This window comes from Lycium barbarum, chromosome 10 (assembly GCF_019175385.1).
Source record: "Lycium barbarum isolate Lr01 chromosome 10, ASM1917538v2, whole genome shotgun sequence".
Classification (NCBI taxonomy): Eukaryota; Viridiplantae; Streptophyta; class Magnoliopsida; order Solanales; family Solanaceae; genus Lycium; species Lycium barbarum.
In genome coordinates, this window is record NC_083346.1 from 27,256,661 (window position 1) to 27,274,964 (window position 18,304).

An 18,304-nucleotide genomic window follows, 5' to 3' on the forward strand; every position below is an offset into this window, starting at 1 on the left:
AGTCACCAAAAGTCTTATGGGGACAATCACCAACGAGACTTGGAATTCTAGGCTGATGATTGGGTATTTTTGAAAGTGTCGCCAATGAAAGGGGTGATGAGATTTGGCAAAAGAGGGAAGTTAAGTCCTAGATATATTGGACCCTATAAAATTATCCGCAAGGTGGGTCATGTTGCCTATGAATTGGACTTGCCTTCGGAGCTTGAATCAGTCCATCCAGTCCTCCACGTTTCGATGCTCCACAAGTGTATTCGAGATCCCACAAAGATTGTCCCGATAGATGATGTGCAAGTGACATAAAAGCTAACCTATGAAGAAGTGACTATTGCTATTCTAGACAGGCAAGTGCGAAAACTTCGATATAAAGAAGTAGCTTCAGTTAAAGTCTTATGGCGACACAATAACTGGGAAGAAATGACTTGAGGGGCAGAAGATAAGATAAAACCACGTACCCGCATTTATTTCAACCCCCAGGAGAGATTCAAGATGAAACGCCAACGACATAAGGTATATATGCTTACTTTTCATGCTTTTGATCGTGTGTGGCCATAGATATGTTGATATTGTGATGTAGCCCTGTGAGGCAATGACATTATGGGTTGATATAACAGCATGGTACTGTCATATTACAGGGGAAACTCTGGCAAAATTTTTCTAGAATCCCTGATGACTTAACATTCGAGGACGAATGTTCCAAAAGGGGGGAAGAATGTTATACCTCGGAAATTTCCCCGTGAATGTACAATGAATAGACTAACGAAGAATACGAGTATACGAAGTTTTAATCAGAAGGGAATGACGTTTGACGACCCTAAGTAATATTTCAAAGGCAATGGGAATAAGAGATAGGTTATGCTCCACAATGACTAATTATAGGTTTTGAAGACGTGAAAGTTGCAGATTTGCACTTTGTCCCAGTCGATCGTAAAATGAAATACGGACCATAAAGTGGTATACGGTAAACTACCATGTTGTATTTCAACTTACAAAACTTCAACTTTCTGCCAAAGACTTGAATGGTTAAAAACGACTTGAAATAGGGACCGTAAACTGAAATACGGCCTGTAAACTGAGTCGTAAACCACCATGTCCTCAGCCTGACTTTCTGGTTCTGTTATGCTTTAATACGTCCACAGAATACGGACCGTAAACTGGAATACGGACCGTAAACTGGGTTTACGACCACTGTGCACTTCAACTACTATTCATTTCGGATCAGATTTTAAGTCATTAAAAAGGAGACCCAAGCTCATTAATCATTTCATTTCCACGATAATCCTCTCTAGAAACCTCTATATTATTCTCCACTCTTCATCTACAAGAAAACAATGGAAATCAAAGATCAATATCAAGAATCCAAGTGAATCAAGTGTATGAAACTCATCAAAGTTCATCCACGTTAAGAAATTTCAAGAGAAGCAAACTACGGTTTTGGTGCAAGAAGAGTAATACCACTCCAGGCTTGTTCGTACAACATCCAAGGTAAGTTCTATGGAATTTACATGTTATTTAGGGTATGGAAGAGCTGAAACACTTGGATTATAGAAGGATGTAAGAAATGGGTCATGAAAGTTGTAATAGTAGCAATGTTGAGTAAAGGTTTGAATTGAGCCATGATCATTGATAATTTGTGATTATAAAAATGTTATGAATGACATTTAGAACATGGAATAAGTATCCTATGTGAGAAAAATGCAACGATGAACCATGACCATGATTATGGATAAATTGAAGACAAATTGTGAAATACGGATATTGTAAATGAATGATGAGTGTTGTCATCATATTGAGAATGTTGTTATGAACGTTTGAGAGTTGATATAGAATATGGGAAGAGTTGCAAAAATGAAAGGAAATGTTGTCCAATTTTCTCTAGCGTTAGTAAGCTGTTTTTATAATCGCTAGCTAATGTCGATACAAATTCTCTTGAAGGTAGAACGTACGCACTAAAGGAGAACAAGCAAGCGATAGATTAGTAAACGACAAAGGTATGTGAGGCTAGTCCTTTATTTCTAATGTCATGAATCCTATAGCATGACTCTCTTCCCTCTTCATGAGTTCCTATATCCTAGAAGGCTAAAAGTCTATGTCTATGAATAGCTATATAAGATAAGAGACATGTTATGAGCCCCATAATGATAGTGATGAGTTAAAGTATAAAGATTGTAAAATGTATGATATGATGATCCTAAAATGATAATGATGTTATTTATTGCTCGCACTCACCTTATATGTTAGTTCCTTTAAGGTGAAGCAGAATGTCAAAGAATGCTCCATAATGCAATCGGGGGATCACGACCTTACGTCACCCCGATAAAGTATAGTTGTCCTTGAGCCTTATGCATGTAATATGATAAACATATTATGATGAGTATATTATGATGAGCATATTGTGATATAACACCGCGCCTATATGGCCGGGCATTCACCGCTAAGGCGGGCAGCGTATACATCATAGCCGGATGGCATGGGCAGACACCACTAGTGGGCGGCACGAGATGGTACCCCGGACACGGGAGACTTGACGCAGGCTAATGTTATGATTATCACACCGTACCTATATAGACGGGCAGCTTATACATTTATGCATTCATGACAAGATGATGATTATGAGTAAGCCAGCATGCATTATTTCCTTTTTACTTGACAGTTAGATACAGATGTTCCATATTGATATTTCTTTTATAGCATTGTCTTATTTCATTGTTTGTGCCTCTCATACTCAGTACAATTTTCGTACTGACGTCCGTTTTCTTTGGATGTTGTGTTCATGCCCACCGATAGACAGGGAGGTGAGCTTGATCCTGACCCGTAGTAGCTGCTAGCTGATTGAAAGCACTCCTTTGTTCCGGAGGTGCTTGAATATTCTTTTGTGAACATTTGTATATGTATTTTGGGCATGTTGGGGTCTTGTCCCGTCCTTATGTTTAACACTCCAGTAGAGGCTCATAGATACGCAGTGTGGGTTAGATGGTCTCACGAGAGATTATTATGTATATATATTATTTTGATGACCGAGAGGCATATGTCTATAAAAGTATATATGTTTCCATACAAAATATGATTTTCCTACAATTTGGGTATAAATGTGATAAAAGGGCTAAATGAGCATGATGAGAAATAGAACGAGCGGTTTGGTCGTTAGCCCCGGGTACCCGTCGCGGCCCCTAGCTGGGTCGTGACAAAAGTGGTATAAGAGCAGTTCAGTCCTAGGAAGTGTCTACGAGCCGTGTCTAGTAGAGTCTTTTTTATGGTGTGTTGCGCGCCACATCAATAAACAAGAGGCTATAGGGCATTTAGGAAAAATGACCATCTTTCTTCTTATGAGATCGTGCGATAGAGCTATGTATAAGATTTTATCCTCCCTAATAGTATGTTGTGATTCCAGAAATGCCGCCAAAGGGAAAAGCTACAGCCACCCAGAAGGGCAAGACTACGACAAAGAGGCGGGTAGAAAGAGTGCCTCCGATGAATATTGAAGAGGGTGAATCGTATAATGAGGCTCTATCTAATACTTCCTCCACCTCGCCGAATGTGGAAGGACAAGGAGGAGCTCTAGCTCCAATTCCTCCACCGGGTATTTCGGGTCAACAATTGACCGAGGCCATACATCTATTGAGACACTTGGTTTCCGCCCAGGCACAGCGGAAAAATGCAGGCCCAAGTGATCGGTCAGCCAGTACCAGAGCCCATGATTTCATGACTTTAAATCCTCCAGAGTTCTTCGGGTCGAAGCCGGATGAAGATCCGCAAGGCTTTATTGATGAGATGTTGAGGACCCTAAAGATTATTCATTCCTCTGAGGCTGAATCCGTGGAGTTGGCCTCTTATAGACTCTGGGACGTGGCAGTCTTATGGTATAATAATTGGCATTATCGAGAGGAGAAAATGCGCCTCCTCCGGTTTGGCGAGAACTCGTGGATGCTTTTATTCGTCACTATTTACCACCCGAGGTCCGCCGAGCTAGGGCGGATAGGTTCCTAAATTTGAGGAAATATGAGTGCCCGGGAATATAGCCTTCAATTTAATTCATTGGCTAGGTATGCCCCGACTATGGTGGCCGACATGGGAGACCGGGTACATAGATTCGTGAGTGGCTTAGGGCCACATTTATTCAAAGATTGCTTGACAGCTTCGCTAAAAAATGGGATGGATATTTCCCGGATACAGGCTCATACTAAGAATTTAGAGGGGCGACAACAACTACAAAGAAGTGATCGTGATTGTGATAGAAGACAAAGCATGAGGGCCAGGTCGATGGGAGCAGGCAGTGATTATAAAGGGGGATCAAGGCAGACATATTCTAGGCACTCAGGCCAGTCGGTGACAAGTGCACCTCCTCGATTCGCAGGTACGAGATTTGATCGCTCCTTTCATTCAGGACAGGACTAGAGTTCGAGGGCCTCAGATTCCCAGTTCGGGGAAGATTATAGTCAGAGGATACCCCTCGTACATCGATGTATCCAGTGCGGTAGATTACATTCCGGACAGTGTCGCCAGGGTTCGAATGCTTGTTATACTTGTGGCCAAGTTGGGCACATGATGAGAGATTGCCCGTCGTTGGGTGGTATAGTTGGTATTCAGCCCACAGGTTCAGCAGCTGGTTCTTCCTCAGTACGCCCGGTAGGGCAGACTCCTCAGATGTCAGCAGGCCGAGGTAGAGGCAGAGGGGCAGCATCTACTTCAGGTACCACTCAGCCCCGTGTATATGCTCTAGCCGGACGGCAGGATCTTGAGTCCTCCCCGGATATGGTTACAGGTACATTGTCTATATTTTCCCATGATGTGTATGCATTGATAGATTCGGGTTCAACATTCTCTTATATTACTCCATATGTTGCTGGTTGTATTGGGGTGAAACCTGAGCCAATCAAACCTTTTGAGGTATCTACTCCGGTTGGTGATCCCGTGATAGCAAGACAAGTGTATAAAAATTGTGTAATTGTTATATGTGATCGCCAAACCAAAGCTGATTTGATTGAATTGGAAATGTTAGATTTCGATGTAATTATGGGTATGAATTGGTTGGCATCATGTTATGCTAATGTCGATTGCCGGTTGAAAGTAGTTCGATTCCAATTTCCGGGAGAGCCCATGCTTGAATGGAAAGGTAATGCAGCATCTCCAAGAGGTAGGTTTATTTCCTAAATTAAGGCAAGGAAGATGATAGCCAAGGGCTATATTTATCACTTAGTTCGTGTTCATGACACCGAGGCAAAGTCGCCAACTTTTCGATCAGTTCTGGTAGTGAATGAATTTCCGGATGTGTTCCCCGAAGAGCTTCCAGGTATTCCTCCCTTGCGGGAGATTGATTTTGCTATTGATGTGTTGTCGGACACCAAGCCTATTTCTATTCCTCTGTATCGAATGGCTCCGGCAGAATTGAAAGAGCTAAAGGCACAGCTGAAATATTTGCTGGAAAAGGGGTTTATTAAACCCAGTTCATCACCGTGGGGAGCCCCAGTCTTGTTCGTGAGAAAGAAGGACGGATCCCTACGAATGTGCATCGATTATAGGCAATTGAAAAGGTGATGATAAAGAACAAATATCCTCTTCCGAGGATTGATGACTTATTTGATCAGCTACAGGGTGCCAAATGGTTTTCAAAAATAGACTTGAGATCGGGTTATCATCAAGTGAGAGTCAAAGGAGCGGATATTCCCAAAACAGCCTTTAGAACGAGATATGGCCACTATGAGTTCCGGGTGATGTCGTTTGGATTAACTAAAGCTCCGGCCGTGTTTATGAATTTGATGAATAATGTATTCAGGCCACTTTTGGAATTATTCGTGATAGTATTCATCGATGATATCTTGGTATACTCTCGCACAGAATTAGAACATGCAGATCATTTACGTATCGTTCTTGGCATTCTTCGAGCCCGGGAATTATATGAAAAAATTTCAAAGTGCGAGTTTTGGCTAAATTCTGTAACATTTCTTAGCCATGTTATTTCGGATGATGGCATTCGAGTCGACACTCAGAAAATTAAAGCTGTGAAGACTTGGCCAAGGCCTACGATGCCTACAGAAGTTCGTAGTTTTCTGGGGTTGGCAGGTTATTATAGAAGATTCGTAGAGGGCTTTTCATCTATTTCAGCCCCATTGACGAAGCTAACTCAAAAGTCGACTAAATTCCAATGGAATGATGCTTGTGAGCGCAGCTTGCAAGAGTTGAAAGACAGATTGACCTCAGCTCCGGTCTTAACACTTCCAGAAGGGTCAGATGGCTATGTTCTGTATTGTAACGCTTCTGGTGTTGGATTAGGGTGTGTCTTAATGCAGCGCGGTAGAGTTATTGCGTATGCTTCAAGACAATTGCGGAAACATGAAAAGAACTATCCAACTCATGATCTTGAGTTGGTTGCGATTAGTCATGCCTTAAAAATGTGGAGACATTACTTGTATGGTGTGCATGTTGACATTTACACCGATCACAAGAGTCTTCAATATATTTTCAAGCAAAAGGAGTTGAACCTGCGGCAAAGGCGGTGCTTAGAATTGCTGAAAGATTATGATGTTAGCATTTTGTACCACCTTGGAAAAGCGAATGTAGTAGCCGATGCGCTTAGCCGCCGATCAATGGGCAGTTTATGTGAAGTTCCTCTGGAAAGGAAAGAGATGGTTCATGAGCTCCGTCAACTAACTAATCTTGGAGTGCGTGTAATTGATTCGGGCAATGCAGGGGTTGGCATTAACGATCCTACAGATTTATCTTTGAATATAGAAGTGAAAGAACGGCAATATGAAGATTCTCAATTGTGTCATTACAGAGACATATCTCGTGGAAAAGAGAAGTCTTCATTTGATGTTTCTAGGGAAGGAATTCTTAGATACCGAGGTAGGTTATGTCTGCCAAATGTGGCAGAATTACACCGGCGAATTCTAGAAGAAGCACATTGTTCCCAGTATTCTATTAACCCAGGTGCAACCAAGATGTATCATGACCTTAAACAAATATATTGGTGGGATGGCATGAAGAGAGACATAGCGGAATTTGTAGCATAGTGTCCAAATTGCCAACAAGTAAAGATTGAACATCAAAAGCGAGGAGGCTTATTGCAAGCAATGGAAATTCCTACTTGGAAATGGGAAGTAATCAACATGGATTTTATTGTGGGGTTACCCCGTTCCCGTGGCAAGTATGATTCTATATGGGGGATCGTGGATAGTTTGACGAAAGCAGCCCATTTTCTTCCAGTTAGAACCACGTACTCAGCAGAAGACTATGCGAGGTTATATCTCAAAGAAATTGTGCGACTTCATGGTATTCCATTATCTATTATCACAGATAGAGGAGCACAGTTTACAGCCAAGTTCTGGAAGTCCTTCCAAGAAGGTCTAGCCACTCAAGTGAAGCTTAGCACGGCATTTCATCCGCAGACCGATGGACAAGCCGAGCGTACTATTCAAAACTTGGAAGATATGCAACGAGCATATGGGCTGGATTTCGATGGTAGTTGGGATGACCATTTGCCGCTAATCAAATTCGCATACAACAATAGCTACCATTCCGGTATCCAAATGGCTCTGTATGAAGCTTTATATAGGAGGAAATGTAGATCCCCAATCGGATGGTTTGAAATAGGAGAAGTACAGCTAGTAGGCCCCGAATCGATTCAGCAAACGGTGGAAAAAGGTAAGATGATCCGAGATCGATTGTTGGCAGCCCAAAGTTACGAAAAGTCTTATGCGGACAATCGCCAAAGAGACTTGGAATTCCAGGCTGATGATTGGGAATTTTTGAAAGTGTCGCCAATGAAAGGGGTGATGAGATTTGGCAAGAGAGGGAAGTTAAGTCCTAGATATATTGGACCCTATAAAATTATCCGCAAGGTGGTTCATGTCTCCTATGAATTAGACTTGCCTTCGGAGCTTGAATCAGTCCATCCATTCTTCCACGTTTCGATGCTCCGCCAGTGTATTGGAGATCCCACAAAGATTGTCCCGATAGATAATGTGCAAGTGACAGAAAAGCTAACCTATGAAGAAATGCCTATTGTTATTCTAGACAGGCAAGTGCGAAAACTTCGAAATAAATAGGTAGCTCCAGTTAAAGTCTTGTGGCGAAACAATAACTGGGAAGAAATGACTTGGGAGGCAGAAGAGAAAATAAAACCACGTACCCGCATTTATTTCACCCCCCAGGAGAGATTCAAGATGAAACGCCAACGACATAAGGTATATATGCTTACTTTTCATGCTTTTGATTGTGTGTGGCCATAGATATGTTGATACTGTGATGTAGCCCTGTGAGAAAATGACATTATGGGTTGATATGATAGGATGGTAGTGCCATATTACAGGGGAAACTCAAATGAAATTTTTCTAGAATCCCCGTGAACGTACAATGAATATACTAACGAAGAATACGAGTATACGAAGTTTTAATCAGAAGGGAATGACGTTTGACGACCCTAAGTAATATTTCAAAGGCAATGGGAATAAGAGATAGGTTATGCTCCACAATGACTAATTATAGGTTTTGAAGACGTGAAAGTTGCAGATTTGCACTTAGGCCCAGTCGATCGTAAAATGAAATACGGACCGTAAAGTGGTGTACGGTAAACTACCATGTCGTATTTCAACTTACAAAACTTCAACTTTCTGCCAAAGACTTGAATGGTTAAAAACGACTTGAAATAGGGACCGTAAACTGAAATACGGCCTGTAAACTGAGTCGTAAACCACCATGTCCTCAGCCTGACTTTCTGGTTCTGTTATGCTTTAATACATCCACAGAATACGGGCCGTAAACTGGAATACGGACCATAAACTGGGTTTACGACCACTGTGTACTTCAACTACTATTCATTTCGGATCAGATTTTAAGTCATTAAAAAGGAGACCCAAGCTCATTAATCATTTCATTTCCACGATACTCCTCTCTAGAAACCTCTAGAATATTCTCCACTCTTCATCTACAAGAAAACAAAGGAAATCAAAGATCAATATCAATAATCCAAGTGAATCAAGTGTATGAAACTCATCAAAGTTCATCCAAGTTAAGAAATTTCAAGAGAAGCAAACTACGGTTTTGGTCCAAGAAGAGTAATACCACTCAAGGCTTGTTCTTACAACATCCAAGGTAAGTTCTATGGCATTTACATGTTATTTAGGGTATGGAAGAGCTGAAACACTTGGATTATAGAAGGATGTAAGAAATGGGTCATGAAAGTTGGAATAGTAGCAATGTTGAGTAAAGGTTTGAATTGAGCCATGATCATTGGTAATTTGTGATTATAAAAATGTTATGAATGACATTTAGAACATGGAATAAGTATCCTATGTGAGAAAAATGCAACGATGAACCATGACCATGATTATGGAGAAATTGAAGACAAATTGTGAAATACGGATATTGTAAATGAATCATGAGTGTTGTCATCATATTGAGAATGTTGTTATGAACGTTTGAGAGTTGATATAGAATATGGGAAGAGTTGCATAAATGAAAGGAAATGTTGTCCAATTTTCTCTAGCGTTAGTAAGCTGTTCTTATAATCGCTAGCTAATGTCGATACAAATTCTCTTGAAGGTAGAACGTACGCACTAAAGGAGAACAAGCAAGAGATAGATTAGTAAACGACAAAGGTATGTGAGGCTAGTCCTTTCTTTCTAATGTCATGAATCTTATAGCATGACTCTCTTCCCTCTTCATGAGTTCCTATATCCTAGAAAGCTAAAAGCCTATGTCTATGAATAGTTATATAAGATAAGAGACATGTTATGAGCCCTATAATGATGGTGATGAGTTAAAGTATAAAGATTGTAAAATGTATGATATGATGATCCTAAAATGATAATGATGTTATTTATTGCTCGCACTCACCTTATATGTTATTTCCTTCAAGGTGAGGCAGAATGTCAAAGAATGCTCCATAATGCAATCGGGGGATCACGACCTTACGTCACCCCGATAAAGTATAGTTGTCCTTGAGCCTTATGCATGTACTATGATAAACATATTATGATGAGTATATTATGATGAGCATATTATGATATAACACCGCGCCTATATGGCCGGGCATTCACTGCTAAGGCGGGCAGCGTATATACCATGGCTAGATGGCATGGGCAGACACCACTAGTGGGCGGCATGAGATGGTACCCCGGACGCTGGAGGCCTGGACGCAGGCTAATGTTATGATTATCACACCGTACCTATATGGACGGGCAGCTTATACATTTATGCATTCATGACAAGATGATGATTATGAGTAAGCCATCATGCATTATTTCCTTTGTACTTGACAGTCAGATACAGATGTTCCATATTGATATTTCTTTTATATCGTTATCTTATTTCATTGTTTGTGCCTCTCATACTCAGTATAATTTTCGTACTGACGTCCATTTTCTTTGGACACTGTGTTCATGCCCACAGGTAGACAGGGTGGTGAGCTTGATCCTGACCCATAGTAGCTGCTAGCTGATTGAAAGAACTCCTTTGTTCCGGAGGTTCTTGATTATTCTTTTGTGAACATTTGTATATATATTTTGGGCATGACGGGGTCTTGTCCCGTCCTTATGTTTAGCACTCCAGTAGAGGCTCGTAGATACGCAGTGTGGGTTAGATGGTCTCACGAGAGATTATTATGTATATATATTACTTTGATGACCGAGAGGCATATGTATATAAAAGTATGTATGTTTCAATACGAAATATGATGTTCCTACAATTTGAGTATAAATGTGATAAAAGGGCTAAATGAGCATGATGAGAAATAGAACGAGCGGTGCTCGGTGGTTAGCCCCGGGTACCCGTCGCGGCCCCTAGCTGGGTCATGACAGTTACTTACATATTATTCTGAGCATGGCCTTGTCAGCCCAAGATAATATTGATTGTGTTGCAGGTTGGCCACGTTGGCCTAGTTTGCTTGTATATATATATCCAGGTTTATGAGTTACATATTGGTACGCTCGAGATCAAGTAAGGTATCGGGTGACGGCCACACCTCCTTAGGTTGGGGCGTGACAGATTGGTACGCTTGAGATCAAGTAAGGCATCGGGTGATGGCCACACCTCCTTAGGTTGGGGCGTGACAGTGTGTGTACTGGTGCATATTTTCCATGGCATTGCATACCATTCTTACTTGATTTCATTATCATTATGTGACTTTTATAGGGACTATTGGAAAATGCCAAGCTTCTATGACTTGACTGAAATGTGGACTTTCTAACCTTAACTGCTTAAGTGTTTATAAATTGTACAATTGGTTGCTAACGGAGTGTGGAGGTGAGTATCAGAAGGACCAGCCCTCATCACCACTTATGTTTAGGGTTAGTCAACGATGCTATGGAATACATATGTTTCCTCATACTCATTCTATACTTGATGCAACTTTTCTGTATACAAGTTCTGTTCGAAGTTCTAATAGTGCGCGAGTCATTACCAATCGATGAGGCATATCATCTGGAGTTGTCAGGGTGAGCTGCTAGTTGTTCTGCATCACTGGACTCCATTTTCACCTTATTTTTCTGTCTTTATCTTTCAGCCATATTTATAATATTCAAACTTGTATACCAGATTTAGTAGCTCTTGTAGTTATGATGTCCAGGTCTTAGGGAAAAGTATGATTTGGATTACCTTATATTAAACCTTATTACTAAAATATATGAGTTCTTCTTACTTCATTTACCGCTTTTGTTATTGTTGAAAGACTTACTTTTACTTGGACTCGCCTACAGGTTAGGGTAGGTTCTCTCACGCCCATTTGAGATTTTGGGTCGTGACAACAATGAATTAAAAACGACAAGACATCCGAAGAAACTTGGAATATAGTGGCGACAAAATTTTGTGATGAAGAATGTTGTTAGGTTACAAACGCTTAAATTGAGCTTTTGTTTATCTCGCATCAAAACATAATGATTCTTCATTACTTATCGAAATTTATATCTTTATGTGATGAAACATCAAAATTAGATCCAAAAACTATTATCATAGAGACAAGAATGAAGAGAATTATTGTTCATGTCAGAGGCTGGAGTATAAAAATATAGTCATAGTCACAAGTAGGTAGGTCCAACATTGTTAGAATTGAAATTTTTTTAACACATAAAGAAATAAGTAGAGATGCCATTATCAAAGCCTTTCGATGAACGACAAAGGAAGGTGTTCTTCATTAAAATATAAAAAGCGTAAATTTCAAGATAGAAAATGTAACAAGAAATGCCACCGGAAAAGGGTTGAAAAGAGAATGTCACAGCTAGGTGGAGAGCAGAAAAATCACTATCAAATAAGTGAGTGACCTAAGAAGCAAGCAATCCAGCTTCAATAGTCGCTAAAGGGACAGGTGCTATAATTCCAGGGAAAAAAGATGTTACGTCAGTAGAAAATGATGATACTAAAAAAGTTAAAAAGGTAACATAGTTATCTCTACCCAAAACAAGCAGATGAAGAAGATAAATAATTGGACTCGGAGACCTCTTATCTAGTTGAAGGAAGCAATGGATTGAAAAAACTAATTGTCACCTCCCACTGTATAAAAGCAGAAAAAGAACAAGCACTTGCAATTGTAAGTGAAAAATTAATCAAATATGAACATAATTGAATTAGTAATTTGAGATGCCTCATTCACATGCAAAGTGATGAGAAAATGTTTATCAGGATGAGCCAATATTAAGGGGTAGAGTAGTGGTGATTATAAATAATTTAAGAATGTCAATAACTTATATTGACAAGACGATATTTGTGTCTCCTTACAAATCGATACAAGTGCGGATTCAGAATATCTACCACATTCTTAGCATGAGGAAGAACTTTTTGTCTGTGTCACAATAAACTGCTTTAGACCATTATGTCATGTTTAAAATGAATCAAGTAAAAGTTATTGAAACTTGAAAGTTATAAGCTAGCCAATCATGGTGAGTCTGTCATGACCCATTTAGCCTAGGTCGTGCGGGCACTTACCTTCCCACCTCGGTGAGGGAATCCTTCTCCCAATGATGAACTAATACATAACTTGAAGAAAGTTAAATAGCGGAAATAACAGATACGTAAGTCTCACGATATATATAGATAGATAACAATAAAAAGTGTGGAAGACAGTAAATAGCCCCAGGGTCTAGTCTGAATAATACAAAAGCATCTAGGGAGAATAATACAATCCAAGAAGTACTAATACATAATGTCCATGTCTCTGAAATAAAGTAAGACATAAAATAGAAAAGTATTAGAGGTCAGCGAATGCCATGCTCACCCTGGAAAACTCTAGTAGAAGCCGAAGAATCGATCAGCCGCGGGTCAGACAGGTAGATCCGTCAGTACAAACAACAGTACTAGTAGGCATCATAGGCCGACTAAGCATAGTTAACACAATTCAGAAAATAGCGTAGATAAGCAGGTAAACCAATCATGCATGAGACCATATAATCGCAATCAAGTATCCGTCATCACTTATGTAAACATCTAATCCCAAGTATGATAAGTCTAAGTATATCCGATCCAACCAATCACCACGATAGAATCATCACAACCAATCAGTACAATATAATTATCACAGTCCAGTCCTCACAACATAATCATCACAATCTAATCCTCATAACATCTTACTCAAGTCATAATGCAATGCAGTGCAATGATGGTATGAATGCGATGCCATGTCATGCTATGCAAATGAGGTGTACACATGTACTCCGGAAAGAAGTATCGACGTCTCGGTAGCACAACCCAGCATGACTCGCGAAGTCTAAGTGCCACCAATCCCGAATCTTTGCCCAACAAATAGACGGGACCTGGCTAATTGCTCACAGGGGAAGTCTTACCGGCACCACCCTGGGGGATCCGCGGAGTCCATGCACTAACAAAGATTCTGGGATAACATCGAAATCAGCCATGCAACAATGATGCCCGAATATAACCATCAGACATCGGCCTCTTCAAAAGAGTGTCAAATATCAGTTTCGCAAATCAACGACTCCGGAATTGAACCTCGGACATCGGCCTCCTCACAATCACTCAAGTAAAAGAGTTTATCAAGTATTATTTTCATATAAACAACGATTCCGTAATGGATCTTCGGACATCGGCCTTTTCATAATCACTCAAGTAAAAGAGTTTATCAAATATCAGTTTCTCTCAATCAACGATACCGGATATCGGCCATGCATGATATATAGGAGAAATGTGTGCAATGCATATGTCAATCATCAATAATCAAGTTCAATATCACAAGCACCTCAACGGGGTACGCCAACATTGCATCATATCATAATAGTAACAGTGGATATACCAACATATATAAAATCAAGTACCAATAGTGGGTACGCCAACATATATCGAGCACAAATACCAACAACGATATGTCAAATCTATCCAAATCAGGATAACAAGAGAACTCGATATTTTTACCCGACATGCAACATATCTTTTGCTTTCCTTGACAACTTTCTTCCCTTACGTCAAATGTCTTTGAATCTCGGTTAGGATCATCAAATGCTATTTCTTACTTACCAAAAAATTGTATACGTCATTCCCTTCGCTAGCCTATTCACTGTACGTTAACGCGAAATTTTCAAGGTGTAACATTCTTCTCCCCTTTTGGAACATTTGTCCTCGAATGTTAAACACTCGGGAATTCTACGAAAATTTCACCAGAGTTTCCCCTGTAATATGGCACTACCATCCTGTCACAACAACCCATAATAATATGGCCCTACAGGGCCACAACACAATAACAATATAAATTGGCCACACACGACCAAAAGCATGAAAAGAAAGCATACATACCTCACAGTCTTTGTGTTTCATCGTGGATCTCTTCTGGGGGTTGGAATAAGTACGGATATGTGGATTTCATTTTCTCTTCCACCTCCCAAGTCATTTCTTCTCGATTGTTGTTTTGCCACAAGACTTTGACTGAAGCTACTTTCTTATTTCGAAGTCTTCGTATTTGCTTGTCTAATATAGCAATGGGCACTTCTTCATATGCTAGCTTTTCTGTCACTTGCACATCATCTATTGGAAAAAAATTTGTGGGATCTCCAACACACTTGCGGAGCATCGAAAGATTAAAAACTGGATGGACTGACTCGAGCTCTGAAGGCAAGTCCAATTCGTAAGCTACTTGACCCACTTTGCGGATAATCTTATATGGTCCAATGTACCGAGGACTTAACTTCACTTTCTTGTCAAATCTCATCACCCCTTTCATTGGCGATACTTTCAAAAATACCCAGTCATCAATTTGAATTCTAACTCTCGTCGGCGATTGTCCGCATAAGATTTTTGGCGACTTTGGGCTATCAATAATCGGTCTCGGATCACCTTGACTTTTTCCACCGCTTGCTGAATCAACTCAGGGCCTATTAGCTGTATTTCTCCTATTTCAAACCATCCAATTGGGGATCTGCACTTCCTTCCATATAAAGCTTCATACGGAGCCATTTGAATACTGTAATGGTAGCTATTGTTGTATGCAAACTCGATTAGAGGTAAGTGATCATCCCAACTACCACCGAAATCTAGAACACATGCCCTTAGCATATCCTCCAAGGTCTGAATAGTACGTTCGGCTTGTCCATCAGTCTGCGGATGAAATGTCGTGCTAAGCTTCACTTGAGTACCTAGACCTTCCTAGAAGGATTTCCAGAACTTGGCTGTAAATTGCGCTCCTCTATCTGTGATAATGGATATCGGAATACCATGGAGTCGCACAATTTCTTTGAGATACAACCTCGCATAATCCTCTGCTGCGTATGTGGTTCTGATTGGAAGAAAATGAGCTGCTTTCGTCAATATGTCCACAATCACCCATATGGAATCATACTTGCCTCGGGAATGAGGTAATCCCACAATAAAATCCATATTGATCACTTCCCATTTCCAAATAGGGATTCTATTGCTTGCAATAATCCTCCTGGCTTTTGATGTTCGATTTTCACTTGTTGGCAATTTGGACATTGGGTTACAAATTCTGTTATGTCTCTCTTCATGCCGTCCCACAAATATATCAACTTGAGATCATGATACATCTTCGTTGCACCAGGGTGAATAGAATACCAAGAATAATGAGCTTCTCCTAGAATTCTACGACGTAGTTCTGCAACATTCAGAACACATAGCCTGCCTCGGTATCTAAGAATTCGATCTGTGGAAATTTCAAATGGAGACTTCTCTTTTTCATGAAATGTGTCTCTGCAATGGTACAAATGAGGATCTTCATATTGACGCTCTTTTACTTCCATATTTAGGGACGAAAGTGTGGGATCATTAATACCAATCCCTGCACTACCTGAATCAACTAAACGTACTCCAAGATTAGATAGTTGGTGGAGCTCATGAATTAATTCTTTCTTTTCTAGAGGAACTTCACATAGGCTGCCCATTGATCGGCGGTTAAGTGCATCAGCTACTACATTTGCCTTTCCGGGGTGGTATAAAATGCTCACGTCATAAACTTTCAATAACTCTAACCACCGCCTCTGCCGCAGATTTAACTCCTTCTATTTTAAAATGTATTGAAGACTCTTGTGATCTTTATAAATATCGACATGCACACCATACAAGTAATTCCTCCACATTTTTAATGCATGAATGACTGCAGCCAATTCGAGATCATGAGTTGGGTAGTTCTTTTCATGTTTCCGCAGCTGTCTCGAAGCATAAGCAATGACTTTACCGTGCTGCATTAACACACATCCTAGCCCAACACCGGAAGCATCACAGTACACAACATAACCATGTGGCCCTTCTGGAAGTGTTAAGACTGGAGCTAAGGTTAATCTGTCCTTCAACTCTTGGAAGCGGCGCTCACAAGCATCATTCCACTGAAATTTAACTGACTTCTGGGTTAGCTTCGTCAATGGAGCTGAAATAGAGGGAAATACCTCTACAAACCTTCTATACCTGCCAATCCCAGAAAACTACAGACTTCTGTAGGCGTCGTAGGCCTTGGCCAAGTCTTCACAACTTCAATCTTAGAAAACACCGAAGCACCCTGAAGCTGGTCAAATAGATCATCAATACGAGGCATAGGAAAATTGTTTCGAATAGTGACCTTGTTCAACTGGCAGTAATTAATGCACATTATCATGGTCCCATCTTTCTTCTTCACAATTAACACCGGAGCACCCCAATGAGAGACACTCGGTCTAATGAACCCCTTGCTTAGCAAATCCTACAATTGTTCCTTAAGCTCTTTCAACTCGGTAGGTTCCATCCGATATGGTGGTATGGAAATAGGACGAGTACCCGAGTCCACGTCGATACAGAAATCAATGTCACGATCCGGTAGCATAGCCGGCAAATCTGATAGAAATACCTCCGCGAACTCACTCACAATAGGGATAGACTCAAGGGGTGGAGATGTAACAGCTGTATCACGAACATGCGCCAAATATGCTAGACACCCCTTACGTACTAACCCCTTCGCCCGAAGAAAGGAATTGATCTTCTTCGGAGCGGGACTAGGAGTACCTTTCCACTCAAGCCTAGGAATGCCCGGCATAGCTAAAGTGACTGTCTTAGCGTGACAATCCAAGATTGTATGGTAAGGAGAAAGCCAGGACATACCCAATGTAATATTAAAGTTCACCATATCAAGAATCATAAAATCTACCCGAGTGTCGTACCCCATAAAAGTAACCAAACAAGACCGGTAGATTCGATCAACAACCATAGAATCTTCGATCGGAGTAGACACATGAACAGGTATATCTATGCTGTCACAGGGTAAATCCCAACTAACGGCATGAAATGCAGATACATACGAATAAGTGGATCCAGGATCAAATAACACATATGTTGCTCTATGACAGACAAAAATGGTAACTGAGATCATAGCATCTGAGGCCTCAGCCTCGGGCCTATCAGGGAATAAGTAACAATGGGCTCTGTCACGCCCAGTCTGAGATCCTCCTCTCGAACTCTGAGTACCACCTCTAGCTGGTTGGGACCCACCTCTAGAACCATGGGAAGTACTGCTGCCTGACTGAGCACCGCCTCTATGAGAATTCCCTTCTCGACCACCGGATGATATATGAGTCCTCGACGGCTGATAAACCCGCCTAGGTCAGGCACATCTCCTGGAAATATGCCCAACCTCTCCACAAAAGAAACAAGTAAGGGGAGTCGAGTGCTGAAACACGGAAGCTGAAGACCCAGATGAAACAGCCCTGTCCACTAGTGTAGAAAACGAACTCTCAGGAGCTCTCTGCCTAGGCGGCTCACTAGAAGAAGCTGGTAATGCTGAATGTACGGGATGATCGGAATAAGGCTGAGGTGGCCTCAAAAATTAACTGGCGCCCCTCGTACCAGAAACCCTAAAACTGCCAGTCTGACGTGGCCTCTTGTCACCACTACT